Raw genomic sequence first — 11,559 nt, 5'->3', positions numbered from 1 at the left:
ATTAAAATGCTAGAAAATTCTTCCTTTATATTGTAAGTTTCATGAGATCAATAACTTTTGGTTTTGTTCACTGTTCTACAAGTTCTAGAAAATTTCCTTGTGTATAGTGGAACTCCAATAAAATTGATTGACTGATGGAAACCTACAAAATATTGTAAAACACTAATAGAGATTACATAGGATTGAAGTGGTTAGATTTTTATTTTGTGATTGGATTTTATATTTTTTGATATATCAACTTTTACAGATTCAAACTTCTCCAGTAATTACATTTAAAGTAAACCAGAGATATTAAACCACGGTTAGTAAATTTTTTTCTGTGAAATACCAAGACTTGATTTGTCCCTGCCTAATCCTGCTTTCCTACTGTCTTCTACAGGTATTGACACCAGTTCAGTCCTTTGATAAGCCTACTTGTAAAATAAGGTCTATCTTGGAGGCTGGTTTCCAGGAAACCCAAGCAACATTTATTGATTATATCTCATGCTAGATTAAACCTCTGCAACAGTGGGGACCATTTCTGTTTTCTGTAGCTGTATGTAATCAGTTCCAGCACAGTAGGTAGTAACTGGCAGGCTCTCAATTAATATAACTTCATATCATGTAACTATTAAAATGAGTTGTAGAATAGATACTGATATATGTTAGTAATTTAAAAAATAAGTAAAAAGAATGTTACAAAATTAATAATATAAATCAGTTATGTAAAATAGGTATATATACACAACATACAAATGAATAGGAAACTATTAACATCTCTAATTATGGATTAATAATTTTCTTTGACTTTTTGATTATCTATATTAAATGCTTTTACAATTACAATTCCTACAATTAAGCCATTACAATTTCTAAAATTAAGTTATTAAATAAATGGTTGTTGAAGACCTCTATGTGGTAGTTTTAAACATTAGGTATATAGAAGTGAGCAAAACTAATGACAGTTGGGATAGAGTGTGACTGAAGGATTCATGACTCACGTGTCCGCTATTTGGTCTGAAATGATGAGTGAGTAGAGAGTTGGTCCAACATCAATGTTTTTCTCCACACTTAGCTTCCTTGTGTGACTACCTTGCTCTTTCTCACAGAGCAGAAGTCTCCAAATATTAAAACATTTTATATGGTGACTGGCTTCCTCAGTGTGCACATACCAAAACATTCAGATAGAAGCTGCCATGTTTATTATGATCTAGCCTCAAAAGTCCTCCAGCATCACATCTGTTCTATTTTATTCATCAAAATATGCACAGAAAAAGGGAGCTCATGAATGAACTCCATCTTTCAGTGGGGATAGATTTAACATACAGGAGGGAAAGAATGGATGGCTCTCATCTTGAAAACAAGAGAATATGTAATCCTTCAATCTGTGTTTTAGGTGTGTATCTGGTTTGTATCCGATCCAGCTTTAAGGTCTACTTATTTTGATAGATGAGTTATTTAATACACATATACCTAAATTAGATATGTTTGGACTTAGTTTTCCCATAGTACTTTAGGATACATTGTCTTTGTAATGTTTCCTTTACAATAGCTTAGATATAGAGTATTATCTATATTTAGAGGTTTTGAAGGTTAATATTTGTTGCCTCTTTATAATTTGGAAGGTTTGAATTTGTTTTACTTGTGGCAGTGTTTGCCTTTAAGACAATTTATTTAAAAGTATATGTTTAAAGGTAAAGTGAGGCCGGGCGCGGTGGCTCAAGCCTGTAATCCCAGCACTTTGGGAGGCCGAGACGGGCGGATCACGAGGTCAGGAGATCGAGACCATCCTGGCTAACCCGGTGAAACCCCGTCTCTACTAAAAAAATACAAAAAACTAGCTGAGCGAGGTGGCGAGCGCCTATAGTCTCAGCTACTCGGGAGGCTGAGGCAGGAGAATGGCATAAACCCGGGAGGCAGAGCTTGCAGTGAGCTGAGATCCGGCCACTGCACTCCAGCCTGGGCGACAGAGCGAGACTTCGTTTCAAAAAAAAAAAAAAAAAAAAAAAAAAAAAAAAAAAAAAAAAAGATAAAGTGAAATACATTTATTCTTGATTCAGCAACTTAAGTAAATGTCTAATGACTCCCTGTACTGAGTAGAAAAATTAGTACAAATTTATTTTCCTTCTCCATGACCCCTCTGCTGATAGATTCTCGATTCAAATTGTTGCTTTGACACTTTGATATCTTTACTTCATTTAGTTTCTATTTAAATAATGCATGTTGATCTTTATTAGTTATGTTAGTTATTAGTTATGTTAGTAGCTTTTCCTAATTATAAATATTTATACCATTAAATTTTACAATTAAAATCACCCCAATATTTACTCTTATTTTCTTTTAAAACAGATTTCAAATTTCTGCCCTTTTAGGTAAAATTCTGCTTTCAGCTAATGATTGACTGAAGCTCAAAGAAAGTATACTTTTTGACTTCAAGCAATGTTAGTATTTCCATTTTTTAAACCTTAATGACAGTTGAAATCATACTTCAATCTCATTTTCTTTCTCTGAGAATCCTATAGGTGTCTAGATATTGCTCGATTTTCTTCTAGTATTGAACATTCTACCTACAACATGTTATACTTTATCAATTTGCATATTTAATTGATAATATATTGAGGGATATTTTGTCTTCCTTATCCAACACTTTAACTCTCATCTCTTACCATTATATTTTTTAATTTTCATTATGCTTGAGTTTTTTTGTATACAATATTTGAATTGATGTACATGAGAATGTTGAAACTTTAGATTTTCCCAATGAAAATGAGCAGGCTCATTATCAGAAGAAAAATAATATTAAATAAAGTTGGCGTTAAGCTTGCGTACGATAAATCAGATGGTGAACTGTATTGATGTTATATTTTCCAGTTAAGTACATACTTGCATTTTTTTAGATTACATTGTCTTTCTCAACAAACTGCAGCACATGCCATTTCTGAAAGAAAACTATTAGCTATTCAAAGCATTATACATTTTACCATGACTCACAATATCATGTATATCTTAAATTATCTTATAAGCTCTTCTAAATTTAAATAAACCTTGGAAATCTTGCCTTACTACAAGACTAAATAGCAGTTTCAATGGAACTGAATTAGATCTTAAAGAAAAATAGGAGGGTTTATGCTTCCATATTTGTTCTTATTTAATATCTCTAGGAATTACTTTTTAAGTAAAATTTACATTAAATTCCAATACCCGTAAACATGTGTTACATAGAGTAAGTGAGAAGTATATTTTGTTATAATATTGCTTTCTACAAAAATGCTGTCCTTACAATTCATCAGTCTTTGCACAGATATGAAATAGTTATGATGCACTTTTTTTGTTCCTCATTTTCATGAATTGTATGATGTATACACTAATTGTACCAACCCATATGTGAAGACTATATGGGTTAATGTTTGAAACCTTAAGACAGCACCTGGCTGTATAGAAGTTGAGTATTCCTTATTCAAAAATCTAAACTCTGATATGCTCCAAAGTCAGAATTATTTTGTGCACCAACATGATGTCACAAGTAGAAAATTCTATTCCACACTTTATATGCTGGGTTTCAGTCAAAACCTGGACTCATGTGCTGGGTTTCATGCACAAAATTATTTGAAATACTGTATAATACTACCTTCAGGCTATGTGTATATAGGACATAAGTGAATTTTGTCTTCAGACTTGGATCCCATCCCCAAGATATCATTTGATGTATATGCGAATATTCCAAAATCCAAAAAATTCAAAAACACTTCTGGTCCCAAGCATTTAAGACAAAGAGTATTCACCCTGTATGAGTATTTTATTAGGAGCAAAAAATTAATTTAATTTTTAAATAACGTTTATATGAAACAAGGAAATGAGGGATGCACTTTCTTATAAGCTAAAATTGTTAGAGTTGTACTCACCAAAGGAGTCCATGTTTAATATTTCAGTCTGTATAGAGTTATTACATTTTAACCGGTGTGAAACATACGTTGGTACCTATTTCTCATAAAAAATTGCTTGCTTGGAAATCTCTATGGATGTCTCATATAAAAATACACTTCAGAATTAGTCAAATATGTACATTGTTGAATCCTGGTACTGAACTGGGCCGAGCTTCTGAGGTGCTGGGTGTGGTAGCACTCATCTGTTTCTGGATCCTTGGAGGAAGATCTGCTCTTAGCCAGAGGCTTACTTGCACTTCTTCGGTACTTTTCCCATCCACTAGGTGAACTCTAAATTCCCTCCCATTGAATATAGGCATGTCTTAATTACTTATTTGAAAAATTTAATGTAGTGAAAGTTAGAATTCTGGGACTTTTCAGATTAAAAAGAAGCTGTGGAAATTCAAAGCAAATCAATAGGAATACTTACCCTGAGGGCCCAGAGTTCAACTAAGAAAGTCAACTATCCCGAGAAGGCCATGCTAAAGAGACCGCAGCTAGGCACTCTGTCAACAATCTTTATTTTGTAGAGTCAGCACTGTCACTTAAGGTAGTGTAGAAAATATAAAAATGAACCTCATATTTTTTCTTGAGGAAATTTTCAGTCAAAATTTTGGAAGTGCTGACCATTTTCTTTCAGCCAGAAATAATGAAATAGTCAGGACAAAGAAATGAGCTATGACCGCAACTGTTTAGTTTTCAAGCACAATGAAAAGAAATATCATGGAATCAAGAATTGAAGGATTTGAAAATAAAATTATTTCTTATTCACAGCCTATTTTGACATGCCCCCAAAAAATGTTCTTAAAGGGAGAAATAGCTTTGGGGCAAAATTATCTTAACTTTGAAGCTTTAAAACTGAGAATTCAGAAAGGTTGAAGTGTGTGTCCCATAGATATTCTTGACTAGATAACAAGTTTCCTGAAACTTTTAAGCACACCGCCAACAACCTCATGATTCTTAGCCCAAGGCAAATAAGGACTAAATTCAGAGTTTTGTGGTTCAGCATTTGTTTAATGAACCAAATCCAGATAAGACTCACACAAAGATTAATATTTTTATAAATCACTTTTCCCGGCAGAAGCACAGAGACAGTTCAAAATAAGAAGAGTCCTTATTCTACAGACAAGTCGTAGGCTGAAAATACCATGCAGCTGTAAGCATCAGTGATTTGTTATGTAAAAGTGGGACTCAGGAGAAAATGAGATCTCAGAGGGCAGGGGCAAGAGATGTAAAGGAGCACTCCCAGGAAGCAGCCCTGAGCCACCAATTTCTTCCATTCAAGGCTCTAGAAACATGTTTCTTGCTAGATTTCAGAAATGTGATAGATCACTTACTATTTCTTGCTTCCTATTCCTTTATTTTTTGAACAGGAGGATTTATTGTGTTCACTCTGTCTCTGTCACATCTTTTTATATTGAGTATATAGGGGAGGATAACTGCTTCCTTGTTCACAGGACTTCAAGTTGCGAGGAAAACAGTGAGAAAACCTGACTCTGTTTAAAGGTTTTAAGATCCTGGTATTGCATCTGATTCCCTAATTAGATATAACTTTTAAGGTACTTAAGAAAGGATGACAGTATCTTTTCAAGTGCAAGAAATTTAAAATTATTAATTTTATATTATATTTAATTATAATTATAGCATAATAAATGAAATTATATATTATACATATTATGAATCATATATTATAAATTATTACTATATAATTATATTGTAATATATAGTACATTATAATTTTCTAATGATAATTTAAATAATGATATATACTATATAGTATAGTTTAATTTATAGTATATACATGATTATTATATATCATGTATATTATATATTATAGTTATATATGTAAATTTTTTCTAGTAGGCAGATTAGAAAATATAGCAAATTATTTGCTGCTCTTTCTTTTGAGAGGTGGACCTTAATTTCTCTCCTTTTGAAGTTTAGCTAGACTTGATGACATTCTTGATTATTATAATACGGTAGATAAGATGTTGTGGTAATTTCAATGCTAGGTCATAAGATCACGCCTTGCTAGTGCATGAGCCTCTTGAAACCTTCTCTCTGGGAGTCAAGAGCTAGATTGTGAGAAGTTTGACTTCTCTGAGGTCACTCTCATGGAGGGTCAGTTTAGGCACTCTATTTGACAGTTTCAGCAGAGATAATCCTTCCAGCCAACCTCATTAAGGCTAAAGACATCTGGGTGAAGCTGTATTGAACTCTAAAGAACATCTCTTCTGCCAGTAGAATAACGGTGGTGACATCCATCAATGTCACAAGAAACACAGTAAGTGCCTAAATAATCTCTGCCTGGACTTCTAACCCACAAAATTCTGACATGTACTGAAATGATTGCTTTTTAAGTTACAAATATTTTGAGCAGTTCGTTATAGAAAAATTGATTACTAGGATAAAGGCTTGCCAACATTTTATCTCTCCCCAGCTCAAAAAGGCATCATTTAAAAAAATCCTCCAACATTAAATTGCATATGGTTTTGCAGACAAAATGCTGATTATTTTTGTTATATTATGTTTATGTATATTCTCTTACCATTTTTTCATCTTTCCTTCTTCAGTTAAAAGCTACAGTGATAAACCTAATTAAGTAAACTAAGACACTCATTTTAGGTATTTTTGGTCAAAAGCTACAGTGATAAACCTAATTAAGTATCTTAGTAAACCTAAGATACTCATTTCAGGTATCATGGAATCTCATCTTAACTGTTTCAGGAGTTTAATTAGGTATACTGCCCCTCTACTGCTTCACCATACAGAGCCTCTTTATTATTGCCTCCAACTTAAAAAAAATTATTTATATTTTGCACTGGAATGAAAGTTTCTTAATGTTGCTGCCCCCTTATTCTACTTGTTTTCATTTACTCTGAATTATTTGCACGATTAAATTACTAAATAGTTTGCTGCAGTAGCAACAGCCAAAAAATTCAAATTTTCATGTGAAGCCAAAATGCTGTCAAATTCAGGTGTGGTATTGATTTTGAATATGATGTTTCTATTCTATTAGGAGACCATGAATGGTCAATCAAAAGTTGACCGAATATAAAATGAGAATGTCAGGCTAGAGAGTCACAAGGTTTCTATAGGTAAGACTTTTAGTTTCCACAAGGACCCTCCTGTTTGGAGGAGAATGAGCTAAAAAATAGGCACTACTTTTTTTTTAATTAATGAGTTTTATTTTTAATACCAAACAACGAAATGCCTATAGATGATATTGGTTGAATAATCTGTGATATATCCATGCAATGTGGAATACACACACATACACACACACATACCCTATGTACATATTCATTCTGCTGCATATATCTACTTATGTGTTAACATTATAATCTGTTACTCTGAGATTTACTTTCTTCATTGAGCAGTATAATTTGGACATATTTTTGGTTGGGTTCCCAGATTTTTGCCCATTGGAAGATAATTTTTTTGAATTGCTATTAATGCAAAAACAAAGTTAAATATCATGAGTCAAGTCCATTAAGTGCATTGTTAGCATGCAGCTAGGGTAATTTTTGCCTTGAATTTGGTTACTTTTCTTTGCTCTCTGTCACCAGGCTGTTTGTCCACTTGTCTTATTTTTTAAATGCAGACTTAAGGGTCCAAGTGCAGTTGTGCTACATGGATATATTACACAGTGGCGAAGTCTTAGGTTTTAGTGTACTGATCACCTAAATAGTGTACATTGTACCAAATTGGACCTATTTCATCCCTTATCTCCCTCCCACCCTTCCACATAAAAAAAAAAAAAAAGCATTATTTTTGCAGCTATCTCAATCCTATCACTTGCCCTTGCCACTCAACTCATACTCATTAACTCAATTCTTCTTTATTAACAAGAAGGATCATGCAGGATACTTACCCTCCCCCCATGTGTGGGAGCATTTGCTACTGGATCTCAGAGAGTCATCCCTTATCCTTGAATCTGGTCTTGTTCCAGAAAGCTATGTCTCTGTCACCATACAATCTTTTTCATTAAAACTGACAAAAATTGTAAAGGGTCCATTCTGGTATGGTGTGAATATTTGTCTTCTTCAAAACTCATGTTGAAATTTAATTTCTATTGTGATAGGATTTGGCGGTGAGACATTTAAGAGGTGTTTAGGTCATGAGGGCTGCGCCCTTGTGAGTGAACTTACAGTGTTATCGTGGGAGTATGCTCTCCTCTCTTGCTCTTTCTCTTGCTATCCATCTTCCACCATGTGATGACTTCCACCATTTTGTGACACAGAAGGCCCTCACCGGATGCCAGCATCTTATTCTTTTGTGTTGTTGTTGATGAGACAGAGTCTTGCTCTGTTGACAGGCTGCAGTGCAGTGGCGTGATCTCGGCTCACTGCAACCTCCAACTCCCTGGTTCAAGCGATTCTCCGGCATCAGCCTCCTGAATAGCTGGGATTACAGGCATTCACCACCACACTCGGCTAATGTTTGTATTTTTAGTAGAGATGAGCTTTCACCATTTTGGCCAGGATGGTCTTGATCTCCTGACCTCATGATCTACTCGCCTCGGCCTCCCAAAGTGCATTATAAATTTTCCAGTTTGTTGTGTTGTGTTATAGCAGTGAAAAACTAAGATACATCCCAGTAAATTACCCTGTGACTGTTTCATGCATGCTGTCTAAAGACTGGAAATTCTGGGATAAGAAGCAAATTACAAAGGACATTATTTCTATGGTACAGAAAGTAACTTGAACATCAGCATATTTGTGTGAAGTCCTGCGATAGCTCCAAGTCTAATGGTAGTAATGTGATGTTTCCAGTTGAATTCCTACATACCCAGTGGGTTTGCATAGCAGCTTTGTATCTGTGGGTTTGAGATATCCATCCCTTTTATATGAGCAGAAAGAATTGGTGCAGATGGAACTGTTACCTTGCCTCTCTCAAGGGTACAAACTGTATAAAAAGTTCTGAGAAATGACCCAGGTAAGAGAGAGGTCAGGACTTTGATTGGACCATCCAGAAACATATGGAGAACCACAAAAGGCTCAAAGATTCTACCTTCCAACGAGGTAACTACATACTATATATGATGCCTTACGTATTATTATTTATTTGCATTCTGGGTAGTAGAAACAAATAAAAACGCAATGCTTCTTAGCTCCAAGAAACTCCAGACTTTTTTTTTTTTTTTTTCTGTCTATTGCTTTCTCTTAGTTCTTTTCTTAGCCTTGAGTAATTTTGTTTTAAATATGCATTGATTAGCTTAGCACTCAGACAAAAACATTGTTTGGTATTGTTCTCCAAATTGTCTGAGTTCTCTCACTTCTACATAGTATTCTACCTTACAAAGTCTATCCATGTAGGCTTCTCTCAATTCTAGTTTCTTTCTCCTCAATCCAACAGTTCTGTCAGCTCTGGTTTGATTCCCCCTTTACAATATCATGCACCGTGAATTTCTTTTAGGAAGTGGGCTGGGGTAATTGCAAGGTTCGCTTTGCTTCTTTCCTTTCTTACAGAGATTGTGTTATTTGCTACTTAATATCTATTATCTGAAAATTATGTTTTCATGTATATTCATGTATATTATGTCTTTGAAACATTTGATTTTTTTCCTTTTTTTTTAGTAAGAGGTTAACAACTGTCCTTGTTAATTTATAAGCAGAATTTTCTGTCTTCTTGTTTAAAAAAATGGAGGATTAATGATTCAAAGTGCTCTATGGTATAGCTACATTTTATTCTTCACAAATCAGACATAAATATTTCCATCATATTGAGTGCTTGAATCTGACAGTTTAACAAGAATATTTGAAATTATGCGTTACTACAAGTTACCGTTATGTCTTTACCCTACCTATCTTGACTTGATGATAAAGATTATCCTTTTCATGATACAGTGCACAGTCACAGGAAACTAAAGAACTGACTCTGTGTCTGTAAAACACACTATTACATTGACTCCTGTTATATCCACTCAGACACTGGATTCTTTAGCATGTTGCTGAAACTAATTAGCTAATATTTTATTTTGGGAACGTAAATATACTTTGAAATGTGAGGAATAACTGTATTTTCAAAATTATTGTTCAAACAACTGAAAACTATTTTATAGGCTACAGTTTAGGCAGGACGTCTTTTCAATGCCATATTTTTTAAAAATCCACTGTAGACAAAATATTGCCCATCAATGCAAAAGTGTCTTGATAATAGATATCTATTAATCAAACACACTGCAAAAATATATAATGGAGAATTATGTTGAAAGACATATGATAAAAATTGAACACATCTTTCTGATAAAAGCTCATAGCAGACTAGAAATAGAAGAATGCAGTGTTAACAAGATATCTTAAATTAGCAGCTCATATATTACTCAACAATGAAACCATTAGACTCTTTAATTAAAATCTGGTTTTGATTTGCATTTCTCTGATGACCAGTGATAATGAGCATTTTTTCATGTGTCTGTTGGCTGCATAAATGTCTTCTTTAGAGAAGTGTCTGTTCATATCCTTTGCCCACTTTTTGATGGAGTTGTTTGATTTTTTCTTGTAAATTTGTATAAGTTCTTTGTAGATTCTGGATCTTAGCCCTTTGCCAGATGGGTAGATTGTAAAAATTTTCTCCTATTCTGTAGGTTGCCTGTTCACTCTGATGGTAGTTTCTTTTGCTGTGCAGAAACTTTTTAGTTTAGTAAGATCCCATTTTTCAATTTTAGATTTTGTTGCCATTGCTTTTGGTGTTTTAGTCATGAAGTCCTTGTCCATGCCTATGTCCTAAATGGTATTGTCTAGGTTTTCGTCTAGGAATTTTATAGTTTTAGGTCTAACATTTAAGTCTTTAATCCATCTTGGGTTAATTTTTGTATAAGGTGTAAGGAAGGGATCCAGTTTCAGCTTTCTACATATGGCTAGCCAGTTTTCCCAGCACCATTTATTAAATGGGGAATCCTTTCCCCATTTCTTGTTTTTGTTAGGTTTGTCAAAGACCAGATGGTTGTAGATATGTGGTATTATTTCTGAGGACTCTGTTCTGTTCCATTGGTCTATATCTCTGTTTTGGTACCAGTACCATGCTGTTTTGGTTACTGTGGCCTTGTAGTATAGTTTGCAGTCAGGTAGTGTGATGCCTCCAGCTTTGTTCTTTTGGCTTAGAATTGTCTTGGCAATGTGGGCTATTTTTGGTTCCATATGAACTTTAAAGTAGTTCTTTCCAATTCTGTGAAGAAAGTCATTGGTAGCTTGATGGGGATGGCATTGAATATATAAATTACCTTGGCCAGTATGGCCATTTTCATGATATTGATTCTTTCTATCCATGAGCATGGAATGTTCCTCCATTTGTTTGTGCCCTCTTTTATCTCGTTGAGCAGTGTTTTGTAGTTCTCTTTGAATAGGTCCTTCACATCCCGTGTAAGTTGGATTCCTAGATATTTTATTCTCTTTGCAGCAATTGTGAATGGGAGTTCACTCATGATTTGGCTCTCTGTTTGTCTGTTATTGGTGTATAGGAATGCTTGTGATTTTTTGCACATTGATTTTGTATCCTGAGACTTTGCTGAAGTTGCTTATCAGTTTAAGGAGATTTTGGACTGAGATGATGGGGTTTTCTAAATATACAATCATGTCATCTGCCAACAGGGACAATTTTACTTTCTCTTTTCCTATTTGAATACTCTTTTTTTTTTTTTTTTTTTTTTTTTTTT

Source organism: Rhinopithecus bieti, unplaced genomic scaffold (genome assembly GCF_001698545.2).
Source record: "Rhinopithecus bieti isolate Rb0 unplaced genomic scaffold, ASM169854v2 scaffold_23096, whole genome shotgun sequence".
In the NCBI taxonomy this organism is placed as follows: Eukaryota; Metazoa; Chordata; class Mammalia; order Primates; family Cercopithecidae; genus Rhinopithecus; species Rhinopithecus bieti.
Note: the sequence above shows the minus strand (reverse complement) of the source record.